Below are 17,349 nucleotides of genomic sequence, written 5' to 3' on the forward strand. Positions count from 1 at the left end.
GTTTTTTGTTTTGTTTTGGTTTTTTTAAATATAGAATAACAGCAGTAGTATTATGATTACATGGAAAATGTTCACTAGGTAGCTGGACCTGACCCCTTGGCAGCCATGGTACCCTAACCAGAAGAGACCCCTTCTCCCAGCAGGAGAGTCCCCTCCTGATGGCACAGCAATGATGTGAGCTGGTATAGAATAAAGTCTGGATCCCAGCCATGCCCCCTCCAGGCTACTGCAAAAATGTTCTGTTCTTGCCAAAAAAAAAAACCCTGTTCTTGCCAGACCAGGACACCCATCTACTAATGAATATTGCAGAAGGTTTTTTGCTTTAACAAAATTTTGATGTGGAGTCAATGCCACAAAAAACATTTATGGCTGCAATGTTTGGACAGAAATATAAAGGTAGGCAGATGAGAGAGATAGCCAGGATCTTTAAAATATGTGAAGGTGTGATCTCATTTCTTACTACACAGAGAAGAATCTATGTAGAACAGAGAATCTTGAGTGTACCAGCTGAAGGAAGAGCCTAAATGAGCCTTATCACTTTATGGACAGCAAAGGCAGTTATAAATGCAGTACTTTAGGAATCTATGCCCTATGTGTTTTAGGGTTTTTTTTCATACTAGTTCGATTATTTTCAATTTTTGCTAGGTAAGTGTGAAATAGAAAAATGGCAAAGAAGACTTTAAACAAATCAGGTAAAACAATTAAAATTGGGGCATAATACGGAATTTCTCTCTAATAGTAGTTCCTAAGCTCTAAGTAATACGTTTCTAGAAAGTTCCAGTCTTTTCCCATTTTTGAATCAATGTTTCTGATAATAGAGAAAGTTAGAGGCAGCTGAAAAAAATTTAGATTAAATATGTGTACAGTCTTTGTAATTTTATGAAGATGTGAGCTTTTAACAGTTCGTTAATTTTCGGCATTTCTTTTTTCTGAGTGAAGTAAATGGACAGCTAGGATTCAGGACTACTTAACAGTACCTATGGAAATTTAAATATGAATCTTCATTACATGCAGTATATTCATTTGCATATGCTAAATCAGCTTTCAAAATCTGGTGTTTGTGAAGACTTTTTAGTGGCATGATTATGTCAGATGTGCTTCAGTGAACTCTTCTGGTTTGCAGGCAGCAATTGGCAGTACGTTGGTTCATCAGAGTAACATGACAGTTCTCGAAAGGTTCAGAGATAGTTTTATAATTATTGTTAGCATGATTTTTGAAAGAAATGATGAGCATCTCATAAACCCAGATGGGAGTTTGTTACGTTGTTGATAAATGTGTTTTACATTTTTAAATTGATAAACAGTGAAAAGCGGAAAAGATACAATAAGGCAGATGGTTGTTTATAAAGCACTTGTAAGTTGCTGCAATTCAAAGAATGGTACTAATTGTTAAAAAGAAGACAAAAATTGGAATAGGGGGAGTGTTTCAATGAGTTCATCATAAGCTTTTTAAAAATAAAACCTTCAGCAGCTTTAGTTCAATTAGAACCATCCTTGCCATTCTAGTTTACATGCAAAGGTTTATGCTCTCAGTTCTTAACTTTTGTACCCGCCACTTTCATGTAGCTGAAATTAAAGCTACAGCTAATCTACCTGTATGTATCCATTTCTTTCTTTTTCTTTTTTGTGGCTTGAAAAAACCACGAAATTTATTGCACAGCAGAATGAAGTTGAATTATCACTGAACTTATTGTTTCCATAAAAAAGAATGAGCAAACTCCAAAATCAAGCAGACATTTTACCACAAGGAAGTAAAATGGTAGCTAGTTGACTTGTTTTTTGTTCAAGGAGTGGTGAAGAAAATGTTTTTTGACAACTATGTGACCAAAATAAATACATATTTAAGTAGTGCTTAGGCAGAACACTAGTCAGTATGTGTGATGAAACAAGTTGGTGCACCTTTCTCTTGTGAATGTTTAGGTCGACTTTCCATTAGTGATCTTAAAAGTCTCCATGAAAGATGAAGTATTTTCCTATGTTCTCAGCATGAGTTTTTTGAAAAACAGATATGTATATTTACTGCCTTGATCAAGCATCTCTTCTAAAATATGTTTATTTTCAACTGCAGAACTCCGGAAGAGCTTGTTCTTTCACAGGATTTTCAGCTTTTGCATGATAAAGACTTCTATGCTTTCTGTATTTTCAACGAGATACCTATACATTTAATTTCTCTGGGGATATTTTTATTAACATTTAGCAGAGCACTGATATTGTCAGGGAAGCTGTATCAGTTGTGTCAGTCTTGAAATAATTTGTTGAGTTGCTGGTCAGCAACTAGTTATATCAGGCTGATCAGCTAAAAAAATGCAGAGTGCCTTCAAGCAGGAACATCCTAACTCTTATAATAGCTACAGGTCTATCTGCCTGCTCTAGTGGTGCAGCTTCTGGGTGTAAAGGAGATCCTAGATGAAACTCACTCTGGTGAAGTGCAAGAGGTAACCATGGGTAGATGGAGCTAGACTTACAGTATGACTGTGAAGCTGACTTCTAGGGGAGAAAATGTTGCTGATTTTCAAGTTTTATAAGGTGGTCATATGTAATGATTCACTTAAGTTTTGTGAAGTTTGTATGAAAACTTTAGAAGAAGCAGCTCAAATCTTCTGTAGCTGTTACCTTAACCTCTGGGAAGGATACTGAATGTCAAGACTGTACAGTCAGAATGTGACATAGACCAAGAGAAGAAAGAACAACTGTTTTAATGTCTTACTCCATAGTTAAATCCAAAAGAATTAATTGCTCTAGGCAATGTTGGCCTACTTTTATGCCACTTCAGGATAATATTTAAGCTCTGTGAAAAGTTTGAAAGCTCTTCATATGCAACTGTGTTCTTTCCGTTTTTGGTACCAAACAGCTGTGCTTTCTACATGCTGTCAGGTTTTGACCTTAGCTTTAATGATGGGAAAAGTAGTTTCAAGCTCCTGCTCTGAGACTATTTAAAAACTGCATGTCTCAACACCTAGCTCTAAAACTCTACAGGGAGTTCGTAGGTTTGATCAGGACTGTGTTCTTATGTAGCTTTCAGTATGTGTTCTTTAGAATAGTGCTTTCTAACCTGAGGGTAAGCACACAAGAGAAAGCAATTAGGAAAGCAAACCCAGGACTACTTAGCAAGCCATGTCTTTACTAGAAGAATGTGTAAAGGTCTGCACACTTCAGGTTTAAAAATACTTTGGTCTTTAAGAAATCAGAATAAGCTCATCCTTCAGTGAGAGTTTGTTTCCTTTACAGTGTATCTGCTTTAAATATCAAAGCTGTGCCTTTTTTAGGTGCTCCTGTTGGTATGGATCCTGCCACCTCTTCCCAAATTCCTCTGTTATTCAGTTCAGTGGGAAAACCTGGTTGTGTGTACAGACTAAGGAACAAAAGGCTGGGAAGCAGTGCTGTGGAGAGGGACTTGGGGTTTTTTGTTAGTGCAATGCTGAATATCAGTAAACAGTGTGCTCTGGCAGCTGGGGGCATCAGGCCCATCAGTGCCAGCCAGTCAGGGGAGGGGATTGTCCTGCTCTGCCCTGCACTGGGGTGTCTCACCTTGAGTACTGTGTGCAGTTTTGGGCACCATAATATCAAAAAGATATTTAAGCTATTAGCAATCTGAAGGAGGGCCATGAGGATGGTGAAGAATCTGGACAGGAAGCCTTATGAGAAGTGGCTGAGATCACTTGGTCTTGTTTGGCCTGGAGGAGACTGAGGGACAACCTTGTCATGTCCTCAGCATCCTCACAGGGGGAAGCAGAAGGGCGAGAACTGACCTCTTCATTCTTGTGTACCAGTGACAGGACACAAGATAGCAACATGAAGCTATCATGAAGGAAGGTGCAGGTTAAAGATAAGGAAAAATTTCTTCACACAGATGCCACTGAACACTGAAACAGATTCCCAGGGAAGTGGTCACAGCACCTAGGCTGTCTGTGTTCAAGAAGCATTTGGACAACACTCGGGGACGTGATGTGAATCTTTGGGCTGTCCAGTGCAGGAACAGGAGCTGGATTCAGTGATCCTCATGAATCCCTTCTAACTCACTTTATTCTGAGTGTCCGCTCTCTCCTTCCTTCGCCCAGTGCTTCGTAGTCCCGCTCTCGCCTGCGCCACCCACTATGAAAATTCCAGTTTCCAAGTTCATATTGCCTTCCACCAACTCATATTTCAAGACATGTGTCATGATGCACTTCAAAAGGTATTACCTGATAGTACGTATGCCATTACTCAATTCTACTGTATTTCACAAAAGTGCACGTTAAGAGGGTTGTGTGCCTTGAAACCAGTTTATAGTAGTAGGAAAGGAAACAGCTTGTTTGATAACATCAGTTTATACTCACAGTTGTCAGCCAGGAACAGAGCCCTTGTTTGTCCTGAATTTCGATCTACTGTTAAGTTTACAGTGTCACATCACTTCTTTTTGAAGTGTTTAGGGAATGTCAGGGACCATTGGATGCTACTTTGCTAGGACTACATAAGGATTAAACATGAAATAAAAGGTCTGATAAATTCTTGCAGATATCAGCATAGTTCAGTGCTCTTGGTTGCAGTGGTCTAGTATGCAAAAAATACTTCCAGATGTATATGGTTGTAGGTAAATAAAATTAAAATAATTTTCACAGGAGGTAAGTTGAATTCACCTTCTGGAAGTTACCAAGTTGCATACTGAGTTGCAAGTCACGTTTTATCAGTTCTCCATCAGTAAGCTAAAACTGGAAATTAATAAAGTATGTAATTTATATTTCTTTCTGGAGTAAATCTTCCTTTATACACATACTGTACGACTGAGTAATTTCAAAGGAAATCTGTAATATGATATTCACTTACCTTTCTGTAAGACAAATCTGATGTCAGTTCACAGTCAGCCTAAGAATTAAAATATATTTTTTATTTTCTTCAGCTGTCTTTTAGAAAGTTATTCTCTTTGGCAAAGTAGTCAGTATATTCTTCTAGTTTCAGTTTCTTGGGCTTACCTTTCCATCTTCACAGGAAACCAAATGAGGATTTTGTTAGTTAGTCTAGAAAGTTGCATTTATTTGGTTGCAATATTAAATTAACTGCTAGTAATTTTTGACATAAAAATAGCCTGTAACCCTAGAGATAATATAGGCAGAATGAACACAAATTAAGTAAATCATAAGGGGACTAGGAGTGGAAAGTGAACATTTTTAATGTCATTTAATATTTTGTTGGAAATATGGCTGCTTTTTTGTGGAGAAAAAGGATACATTCAGTAACACATAACATCCTTAGATCATAGCAACTTATTTTTGGATGCTTTGCAATATTCAGGAGTGCAGATGCTCTTGATCTTGCATTTCAAGTCATAATTTTAAGAGTACCGTGTTGGGAGAATATTTCTAAGCAGCAGAAATAGCAGAAGAAGCCATACTTCTCCTTAGCAAAACCAAGATTGTTTGGCTGACTATTAAAAGGAGCGTTCAGTCGAGCAAGGGATGATCTCCAGACAACTTGCAGGCAATTTAGAAGAGGCTTTAGGGACAAATGGGCGTAGCATGCCACTGAGGGCGTGGCACTGCAGTTCGTGGGCAGTTCTCCTGAGCAGGGGTAGCACAATGGGTGCAGACAGGCTCTGAGTGATGGGTTGTGTCTTTTGGTTGGTCGTGGGTTGGTTTTTTTTCCAAGCAATGGTTTTGCTTGGTTTACGAATGGTCAAAAGCCTGATGCTGCTGCTGCCAGCAAAACTGTGCTAAGCCCAAAGAGAACCCGCCAAGCCTGGGGCAGCCCCAGAGCACAGTGCTAAAGGCACCTGTGCGTGGTGTGAGCTGGTGAATGATCTGCTCTGTCAGGCAGCAGAGCTTAAGCAAGAGGTAGAAAGGCTAAGGAGTATTAGGGAGAGCAAAAAGAGAAATCGACTTGTGGAGTCACAGCCTTGCAACCTGAGAGAAGCTTGGCAGGAGTCAGAGGAGCCCTGTCCTATAGCCTCGTCCTGCAGCCACGGGAGCTGGACGAATGCTGGCTAGCTGCTCCCGGAGTGGCCGGAGGAGACCACGGATTCCGCCACTCCCAGGTTCTTCGCAAGAACACCGGATAGCGGTGCCGTCTGCGGCGTGGGTGGCGCAGGCGAGAGCGGGACTACGAAGCACTGGGCGAAGGAAGGAGAGAGCGGACACTCATACCGGTGCCAAGGCGCTGTATTGTCCCAAGCAGGGCCAGTGACGGTGTTGGAGAAATAAGCGTTTGGGAAGGCACTGATAAAGGGAATGGGCGTGACAGGAGGAGACACGAGGGAACCAATAAACGAAGCCCAGGGGAGGAGCAAAGGGCACAACTGAACCAATAAGTATTGCATGGGGGAGGGAAAAGGCTCAGGAGGTAATCATATCTTAAATAAGGGATAACTGACATGGAAGTTTATCGAAATAAAGGGGGGGGGTGGTTGTAGTGATGGACAGGGAAACTGGGCAGCACCAGGAGGGAGGAGATAAACTTAGGAGGACATAAAGGGAAGGACTAGGGGATCGGTTACCTTGACAGACAGGTCACTGGCCGGAAAACGAGGGACAGATAACTCAGGGATGAACCATTATAAAAAAAGACTGGATGTGGCACTTGGTGCCATGATCTAGTTGAGGTGTTAGAACATGGGATGGACTCGATGATCTTAAAGGTCTCTTCCAACCTAGAATTTCTGTGATTATGAGGGAGGAACATGGTGGGAACCGAAGGTCAAACCATATTCTCAATTTATAAAAAATAGCCAACTTTACAAGAAAACCTGTATAAAATACACAATGCTACACCATCCCTCTTACCATCAGGCAGAAGGAGGAGATCTAGCAGGCGGGGGGAATGGAAATGGGTACCTACTCAGAGAGGTAGCAAAATTCCCTCCTGACCCCCATCACTTTCCCAGGTGCCCTTACAGAATAGGTACAAGCCCTGGGTCCAGAGACTCAGGATGGTTAACAAAAACATCTGGAGAATGTCCCAGGTGCACTTTGTCTGTCAGATGGATCACAACCTCAGGAAATTAAGAATAGAAGAAGGGTATTGTGAAAAGTTCATCACCTAAGGGGAGCTGAGGGCCCTGTATGTCACCCAGACCCATTCCACAGGGAAGTCTGCTGCTCTCCTGGGGCCCAGGTATGGGATATCAGCAGGAGATTCCCTGAACTAATTCATCCCTCTGATTATTACCCACTGCTGCTCATCCAGGTTGGCACTGATGACAAGAAGGGTACCAGGTCATTTGAAAGGACATCAGGGCTCTGGGCTGAGTGGTTGATGGGGCAGGAGCACAGGTGTGGTTCTGCTCAGTTCCTTCAGGAGCAGGGATGAATGATAAAAGGAATAGGAAAACCCACATTATCACGGAATGGCTGCTTAAGGGCTGGTGCCATCAGAGGAATTTTGGTTTTTCTGCCATGGGCAATTTTTACAGCACTAGGCCTGCTTGAGTCAGATGGGCTCCATCTGTTCAACAAGGGCAAAAGGATTCTAGCCCATGAGTTGGCAGGGCTGATTAAGAACGCTTTAAACTCGGTTTGGAGGAGGAAGGGGCTGAAACCAGGCACTCCAGAGGTGAGCCCAAGGGTGGTAAGCCGCAGTCAGGGGTGAAATCACAGCTGAAGTGTGTGGACACTGATGCTTGCAGTGTGGGTTACAAACAAGGGGCTGGAAGCCATGGCACTGCAGGAAAGCAATGGCAGAGTCACCATCACAGAAATGTGGTGGGATGACTTGCAGGACTGGAGCACTGCAGTGGATGGCTACAAGCTCTTCACAAGAGACAGGAGAGGGAGAAGAGTGGAGGGGCGGCTCTGTATGTTAGGGAGGATCTGGACACCATGGGACTTGAGATTAATGACAGTAAGATCAAGTGCCATGGGTAAGAATCAGAGAAAGGCCATCAAGGCTGACATCCTGGTGGGAGTCTCCTACAGACCACCCAACCAGGATGAAGAGATGGATGAATTATTGTATAAGCAGCTGGAGGATGTTTCAAGATTGCCAGCCCTTGTTCTTATAGGACATTTAACCTGCCAGGTATCTGCTGGGAACTCAACACGGTGGAAAAGAGGCAGTGTAGAGGTTCTTGGAGTTTACAGAGGAGAGCTTCTTGTCACAGATGGTGAGTGAGCCTGCCAGGGGTGGGGCTGCTAGACCTGCTGTTTGCAAACAGAGAGGAGCTGGTGGGAGATATGGGGGTCATCTTGAGCACAACAACCACAAAATTATAGTTTTCAATCTTTGGTGAAGTAAGGAGGGGCCTCCACAAAATTTCTACCCTGTATTTCCAGAGGCTGTACTTTGTCCTATTTATGGCATTAACTCAGAAAGTTCCCTGAGAAGCAGTCCTTAAAAACAAAGTGGTCCAGGAAGGTGGACATCAAGAAATAAATCTTGCAGGTGCAGGAGCAGGCCATCCCTATGTGCTGAAAAAGAAGCCAGTGGGAGAGTGGCCTGGCACAGCAGGGAGTTTTCACAGGAGCTCAGAGGAGAAAAAAAAGAAGGTTGAAAAAGGAGTGGGCAGCTCAGGAAGTATTAAAGGATGTTGTTAGGTCATGCAGAAAGAAAATGAGAGAGGCAGAAGCTCCATTAGAAGTTAGTCTGGCTGCTTCTGTTAAGAATAATAACAAGTGTTTTATAAACATTTTAATTAAAAAAGGATAAAGGTAAAAACGACGTTCTTTATTGAATACTAGGGGGTGAAAATAGTCATCAAAGATGAGGAAATGGCTGGTGTGTTTCACAGCTTAGTTTCAGTGTTGAACAGTAAAACTGGTTATTGTCAGGACAACCAACCTCCTGAGCTGGTAGACAGGGACAGGGAGCAGAGATGTGCTGTAGTCCAGAAGGAGGTAGGTAGTGACCAGCTGTGCTACACAGATGTTCACAGGTCTGTGAGGAAGAGAAGTCTTGTGAGGAACTTCTTAAGGAACTGGGATTGTTTAGGCTGGAGAAAAGGGGTCCTTTTCAGTTAAAAGTAAGTAAATCCTGTTTATTTTGACTCACTAGTATTCTGGAGCACAGAGGCAAAATGGTGAAGACATCTTGCTGTGAAAAGAAGGTGTTATTTAGAGTTCTGCTCTGGATTTACATAAAATTAATCCTTCAGTCCATCTGTGAATATTTATCAGGCTATTTCTGCTGAGCAATGAAAGGTGGCAGAATTAGATGATGCATGTTTTTTTTGTCCGTGACTCCAAAAGCTGGTGTGCTTTAACTATGTTAACCTGGTATGTCAGTTGGTTTTGGCATGGATTTTTAACCTTTTGAAACTGTAGCACTGCCTCACCACCTTAACTTTTTTTTTTTTTTCCATAATAGTTGGAATAATCAGAACTGCTCTTTCTTCCAGATCCCTTTTCATAATTCATCTCTACTATGAAATTTAGAGATAAGATAGTTGTAGCTATATAGATAGGATTGGAATATTGAATTGTATTCATAATCTTCATTTAAATTTGTTCCGCTGTTAAACTTTTGAGCTTTTTTTAGTTTCCTGTTTTCTTTTGCAATCCTTTAATCATCGTGTTTCTTGTCTCACCTTGGGTAAGGGAGTCTTGCTTTCTGCTGAGGTTTAATTGCTTGTAGTGCAGGTGCTTGATTGAATTATCTGCTTAGTATTGATACATATATATGCGTATGTATTTTTTTTAAAAACTGAGAATTTCCATAAAATTGTCTTAGTAATTAAGCCATTTCTAAAGCCAAATAATTGTCAAGTGGTTTCTAAAATTAGAGATGCTTCTCTTAAAAAGGAAAAAAAAAGGAAAACAAAACATAAACCAACAGGTGTCAGCAAAGACCATGTAACGAAACATTGGGTCAAATTAGATCAACAGTGTGTGCTGCACTCATGACAAATCCGTGTTGCCTTTCATTTAATTCTCTTGAAAGATCTTGAGATCTTATTTGTGATCAGTCTGCTCAAAATAAAAAATATCACAATTGTGTATGCAGGTTGAATTGAATGGCTTTCAGTAGAAAACACAAGAAACCACATAGAGATAATGTCAATTCCATCTTATTTAATTGTTCTGCCACGTTATAATCCAAGTGAGGTCTTTGTGGATTTTTAAAATACCATTGATTTTGTTTCTCTAATTTTTTTTTCCTTTTTTAGCCTGCAGTGAACTGGGGTTTTGGAAAGTCCATTCAGCTTTTAGGGTCTTTTGTTCTAGAATTGTGACGGCGAGGGGTTTTTTGGTTTTTTTGGGGGTTTTTTTTTGTGGGTTTTTTTTTTTTTTTTTTTTTTTGTTTGACCCAGTTCTGAGGTAAGTTTATCAAAGAGCAGTATGTCAAAAAGTTCATTGCATCTCTCATTAGGATGTATTGGCAGATTTGTCACCTCAGGGTCAAAATAAAGCTCATTCAACCAAGGCTATGGCACCCACAGCAGCAAGCCTCAGGTCAGTTCCACCACTTGAGATTTGCTGTAGGGCAGTCAGTTGGAGTTCATTTTGTATTTGTTTCACTGAACATAATTGCTGTTACACTGTGAAGAGGAAAGCATTGTAGGTAGACTACTGTATGTTATAGGGATTGTTTCCCTCTTGTGCTTATTTTCTCTTCTTGCACTGGCATGCCTATTACCAATGAGGAGAAAAATTTTATAAAATAACAAAATCCATTACTTGTCGTCACATTACTTCTAGTGTTTTATACTTGTTTGTTTTTAGGATAAGTTACAAAACCTCCAGCCTGTGTACTGTGCTGTGAAGTTATTAGAAAAGGCTAATAGTGCTGAGAAGTCTAATCTCTTATGTTGAATATAAATTATTTGAAAATAGTATCCTTTTTATGCCCATGGAAGGTCCATTTTTGAGAAACTTAGATTCAAAAGATTGTAACATGCTGTGTCAGGTGTAAATTAATACTTAAAATAATTTCAGAGGTCTCAGGAGCTGATGGTTAATCACTTGGTGTCCTGTAGGAAGTTCAAAGACACAACTTCACGAAAAAAGAACAAGCAGGGCTGTTATTTGTACATCTGTACGTGGATTTCTCAGGAGAACTGGTGATGTTCAGCTGTTACACACTTTAAGTGTAGTTCTGTCACAGGATGAGAGTTGATTAATAAATCTAAGGTCACATTAGTTTTGCATCTCTAAAGAAAGGAAAACAAACCCTTGCATTTTTCTTCAAGTATAGGAAGTTATGACTGAGTGACATACTGTAGGGGGTAGAGATGGTCAGACTTCAGTGATTTCTAAACTAAAAATGCCACTAAGAATTTTTATTCTATTTTTTCCCCTTTTTTTCTGTAATGTGTGTTCATGTAGGATATTAAACTGAGGTTAAAATACAATTAACTCAGAATGTTATTGGAGGAATAGTAAACTACTAATGACACTAATAATGTACTAGCCCCTTTTATGATATGACTTAGGAAAATCCAAGAAGTTGATCAAAAAGGAAAATGCCAGTGTAGTTAGGTTTTATTACCTAGAGTCTACTTAAATAGACTAGCTCTATTATTCAGACAAATCTGGTCACTCATAAAAACATACAACTAAAATTATTGTCACTTGATTCTCTTACTCTCTTCACTCTGATTTACTTTAAACTCTCTTTAAAAATCATTGAAAAGTGATCTGACAGAGTGTTTAATGAGTGTTTTTTCACAAGCTGGCATCTTTGGAGGCAGAAGCCCCCCTATCCACTGAGTGTGTTGTTGCCAACACATCTCACTCATGATGGGAAGTAGCCATTCTTAACTTTGAGAGAGTAGCTCTGTCTCCATTCATATTTTATCCTTGGAGCAGTGAAAAGTGCAAGAGTAGTAATAGTGATGGTGGCCTTCTGTTTCTGTTTTGAGTATCTGTAGATGAGGAATATAATGTGGAAAATCTCAGATCCATTGAGGTGGATCTGGTCCACCAGAAGGATATATTTAATCTGTAGTTTTGTCCATTTCCTTTTTTTTCCCAAAATCTGCTACAAGTGTATAGGAATAAGCAACGGAGTGGACAACTTGGGTTAACAGCTTGTGCTTCCTCATAATTTCTCCTAGGTCTTGTAATCTGTCCTTTGTCATGGGAGTGGTTGTAATATCAACCAATCTCATGCGCCTTATCCTTTGTTGTGTCACGTGTTTTATTCTTTATCATGTCTTAACCATACACCAGACATTTGACAGGCTTGTTGGTATTTTGGTCATGAGGGATGCACATATGGGGAAAGAGGGGAACATGTGGCATTTGATTGTCTTCAAAAGAGACTTTGTGGTTTGCACTAGCCTAGAGTTTCCTCACATCTGTCGTGAATCCATGACTGTTGGTTGCATGGTAATGATTTCCAATGACACCTGATAGATGCCAGGTTAGAAGTGAAAGGCAATAAATCATACAGGCTTATGCTGGTTTTTAGTATGTTTTTAGCTGAGCATTCACTTGAGAAAACATTTTGCAAGTTTGAGTAATTTACTTGGTCTTTTTTCTTATTTTCCCTCTGTAGCAGGCTTGTTGTTCTATTTGTGTATGCATGTATTTGTGTATGTAATCTTCGAGTGGGTAGCCATGGTTAGTTTTGAAAGTGGGAGCACATTTGTGGGGGAGAGAAGAAAAGAATTTAGAGGACTTGGGTTGTAAAGCACAGCGTGGGAGGGGAACTTGATGGGCAAGGCTCAGTGCACTTCACTGAGTCCCAGCATGTGTTTTGGTGTGGTATGTACTGAAGCAGCTCCTCTGGATTAGGATGTAGGTGTTATTAATCAAGTCATTGAGTTGTGACCTGTTGTCTGCATACCTGGCAATCTGTGTTATGGAAAAGTTCACTAGTGGGTCAGCTGCAGTTCTGCTCTTCCTCATGAATGCCATGCTGGTTTTTTTGATGGTTGTATAATGTGGTACAAGGCTTTTTTTCAATGTATTACAGTCGTTAAATGGAGGCGTTATTATTTTAAACTGAGTTATTCTGGAATTGCCTCCTTACTTTGTGGGAATTCTTTTTTCAGTGGTCTTTTCCAGACTCTGTTTAAAGACCACCTGTACTTAATTCATTGAAGTGTCTCTTTGTTATTTGTCTCCACTTTTAATTGTATTTAGACTTCACTACCTTCATGATTGTTCTAACTTTAAACATGCAGTCACTAGTTCTTAGTCTTTAATTTCACATAATTCTATACAGGTATGAATCTTTTTATCATGTAGTTTCAGGATGCTCTATTGCAAAGATTTCACAACTTAGACTCATAACAAAATTTCTCAATGCTTTTATTCATTGAAAACAATCTGTAAGCAAGTCCTCTCTATGAACCATAGTCTTAAAAGAACATATTTATATTATGCTTGTATATATCACAACTAGGTTTCCACCCGTTGTTTCAGTTTTGCTCTGCAGAGTGTATGCAGCATTATAGTCCTGCTATCATTGTGCAGAATATTTCACAATGTAAGGGTAAAACCTCAGGCCCATTATAAGATAATGTGCTTCTTTCTATTCTTTTTGCTTTCTGTCCAAGTCATTAAATTTAATTTCTTTATGATGAAAATAGCCTGTTTTCTGGATCCATATGAAGGCTCACTGGTCACGACATAGGTCTATCCCCCAGTTATGCAAAAGGCTATTGGACTCTGCAGTTTTCGTATTTGAGACCACTAGCACTTTGAAAAGGTACTTCTGGGGGTATTCTATGTTATATCCAACATAAATCATGACTAATTTATTTTAAGCTCCTCAGAAAGGCACTTGTGAGCACTGAAGGTTCGTTCCACTCCTGAACCATATGTGTAAGGCTCTCAACCTTTTTCACCATAAATGAAGGAAAACTAAAATAAAGAAATGATAACAGAGATTAGATACTTGTGCATTTAATATGCTGAGGACAATCTACTTGGTTTTAGTGCTCAGTATGTGTTCTAGTCAGCTGTGGTCCCTGCTCTCATCAGCTTGCCTTCATTATGGGAATTTTTTTAGTGCAACAAAATTAGAATAGCTGTGATTTCATTTAGGGCAGAAGTTTCTCAGGCTTAGGGAAAGCAGAATACGGGCTCCTCTGCTCAATGAGAGCAATTTAAAATGCAAGCAATGTAGTTTCCTTCCAGAGGAGACTGCTTTGTTCTGGGAAGAAAATTTCCTCTATCGCGCAGCTTGAGTGCAACCTTTTTTTGGACAGTTGAAATGTTAGGCTTTCCATGGCTGGACAGGATTTCTCCCTTGCTATCAGAATAGGTGTGAGAGGCATGGAATTTTTTGATATTTGTGTTGTTTGTTTTTTTCCTTGTTCCAGTTCACTCAACAGTCAGTAAGAACACTTTGATAGCTTTAATTTCAGATATTTGTCTTATTTGGGATGTATTTTCCTGATAGACAGCACTTGGATGTGAATGAGTTAGAGAAATACTCTAATGTGAGGTGGAAGATTTCAGTATCTCATAGAAGAAATACAGAACTGCCAGTTTCTTCTCCATTTATCAGGCAATTAATTTCATACACTGTGGGCAGGTCTTACTGTTGGTTCTTTTTTCTTTGCAGTCTTGGACACAGTGATGATGCCTGCTCTCCAGCCACCTTATTACCTTGAATTACAGTGCAGTATACTGCTTACAGCTTTGGCACACCTAACCAGTTTCAAGAGCCTTAGAAAAAGTGCAGCTATCCCAGGTTAGCATGACTAGCATGAGTAGTACTCTCTAGTAAGTGTTACAGTTTGCACTGAGAATGTCTGGATCTGAGCAATTTGTTGCTTGATAGTTCAGAGGATTTATTGATGCAGGACTGAGTTGATCAGCCTCTGTCTCTATATACCTGCAGTGATGAGCAGACTGAGTGATAATTAGTCCAGGAGAGTTCATAGAGTGTAACCAGAACCACCTACTCATGCAAGAAATCAAAAGACACTTCTCAACATTCTACAGTAGTTTCTACAATAGTTTTCAGATGTCAAATGTAGAACACCAGCATGCACAAGATAATATTGCTACTTAGAGAGGTTGTGGCTATATAAATTGTATAGATTTCAAATAGTTAGTCTAACTAGTTCTGTACAGAAAATAGTCACACTGTTTGCTTTTTTTTTTTGCTTCCTGTACAAAAGATTTTTTAATAATTTTTTTTAAAAAGTCATCAGCCATAAAATCAGAAGAAGCTTGTAAAAGCATAAAAATCCACCGATAGTATTGGATGTATGGCACTTGCTGTACTTGCTGCCATATTCCTAAATAAGACAGAATTTTGCTAGATTTTCCTAGGCAGGACTGAATTTTGTCAAGTTTTCTAGACACATCTATGGTAGAATGCAGGAAGTCTGGCCATTAGTGATGTTTTCAAATCAAGAAAATTTTGGACTTGGATGGCACTTCAAGAAATCTTGTGTATCAGTTTCCATCATTTAAGACTGATAGTGTACCAGCCATTGCTAGGATAGCCCTAAACGTGTTGATCTACTGCAAAAAAGCCTTCAGCCCCTTCCGTGGCTGCATACATGCACACACACACACACACACACACACACACACACACACACACACACACATTCACATATACATACATACATATATATATATATAGATTGGGGCAGTATTTGGGGTTTGTTTGAGGGTTTTTTCAATGGAATTTTTTCCTGAAATCTCCCTGGGCAATGCAGACCATCCAGGTGCTGAGCTGTCTGAAGATGATAATCTCAGACTTTGCATGTGAGCCTTCTCCTCCTGTATCTTTATTTGTGTTTGCTTTTATTGAAAGCATTCATTAGGTTAAGTCTTTAGCACACTAGAGTGTTCTACTGATTGAACACTCCTGTTTTTAAGGCTGTATTGCGCTTTATTGTTTATTTATTTTATTAGGGTAGTGCATAAAGCGTCAGTTAGAATGACTACCCCATTGAGATGGGCTGTGGAAAAAATGAGTAAAGGTTTATTTCTGCTCTGAAGACACACAGCCTAAATAAATGAGAGAGAATAGAAGAAATAGATGCAAACAGATGTAAAAAGGGTAGACTTTCACAAGTGGTTAAAGTATATTTTCTGCATAGGAGTTTTTATCTTCCAAGTTTTCTTTTAGTCATTTTAACAGTGAGTAGAGGCCTAAATTGAGAGTTAAAGCCAAAATGTCTATGTTGTAGTCAGTGTTATCATTATGCTCACTTTAATGTCGGTACAACATTAGCCTTTGAGACTGCAGGAACTTAACTGCTTTCTTGTTGGTGTTACACTGCAGTCGATTTCGGTGAACCATAAAAAGTTTGCCCCTGAAGGTAAAATTACACTGTATGCATGTTCCAAGCATACTGCTTTGGGGATAAACATGTCTTAAATCAACTCATCGCTCACAGCTGAATTCCGTCTCCAAATGCAGTTTCTGTGTAGATAATAATGTTCAGAAGGACTGATAATCTGTAAACCATAAAGTTTTTTGAACATAAGTCTATCAATAAATGTATTTGAGCAGGATCAGAAAGAATTTGTATAATCCTAATGAAGATTTTGGGTTTTAGAGAGAGGAAAGGAGGAGCATATAACAACATTTTTAATCAGCTTTCATCAGCACTTCCAGTTTGTTCATATGTGTTCCAAACATTTGCATATTATGGTTCCTCACATTAACATAATAAAAACTTTTGGACTTTGTTGAAATTTCCTTTTGTAATTGTGCATTTGGAAAATTTAATTTGAAGTTTATGACACCCTGGCTTCTACTTGCTTGGATGATAGTGTGTAGTTAAGATGCCATCACTTTAAACCTTTGTACAGTGATACTTCTGTTGGGGCTTAATATACTGTGGATTCAGATGTATCTGTGATGTAGTTGTGGCCTTGAGGTGTTAATCTAAAGAATACCATCTGGCTTTGTACCCAGATATTCTTGTATTAATATTCTGAGACTTAGACCTTGTCCTGTCTGGAATTTAAATACTGTTCCCTAAGCTTTAAAGAGAAGGCAAGCACCATTTCAGCCTCTTAAAATGAATTCTTTATTTTACCTCTGTAATTTGCCTTTTTTTTTTCAAACTCTTATAGCCATTGAAATCCAGGCAGTAACGTCCACACCATTTTTACAGCCTCAAATGGATGAAGTACCTGTTTGTTCCTCAGTTTAATTCCCAAATTAATTATAGTTAGAAAGTACTTAATCTGCATCTCCATTTTTCTTAGAATATGTAAGGGCAGAAAAAAAATGTCCCTAGATAGGAGGTAAGAATTTGAAATGTGAATAACTTTGTTACATTCAAGAGGGCAAGTCTTTTGTGCAACAAGATTGATTTTTGTGTGGCTTGTGGGTTTTGTAACTTTCTTGTTTTCTGGTGGGTTTTGGTTTGTTTTGGTTTTGTGGTTTTGTTTGGGTTTTTATGTTGTTTTTGTTTGTTTGGTGATTTTTTGTTTGTGGGCTTTTTTTGGTGTTTTGTTTTGATTTTGGTTTTTTTCTTTCTTAATTTTGTTCCTTTCTGAAATGTTCCTTTCTTTA

At 39.3% G+C, this 17,349-nt stretch overlaps 1 protein-coding gene across 4 annotated transcripts in view; it reads left to right on the forward strand.

Annotated features, from left to right (window-relative positions):
• Positions 1-17,349, forward strand: part of FAM172A (family with sequence similarity 172 member A) — a 254,598-nt gene that overhangs the window by 35,919 nt on the left and 201,330 nt on the right. The window lies entirely within an intron of this gene.

The sequence above is a fragment of the Melospiza georgiana genome, chromosome Z, assembly GCF_028018845.1.
Source record: "Melospiza georgiana isolate bMelGeo1 chromosome Z, bMelGeo1.pri, whole genome shotgun sequence".
NCBI classification, from domain to species: domain Eukaryota; kingdom Metazoa; phylum Chordata; class Aves; order Passeriformes; family Passerellidae; genus Melospiza; species Melospiza georgiana.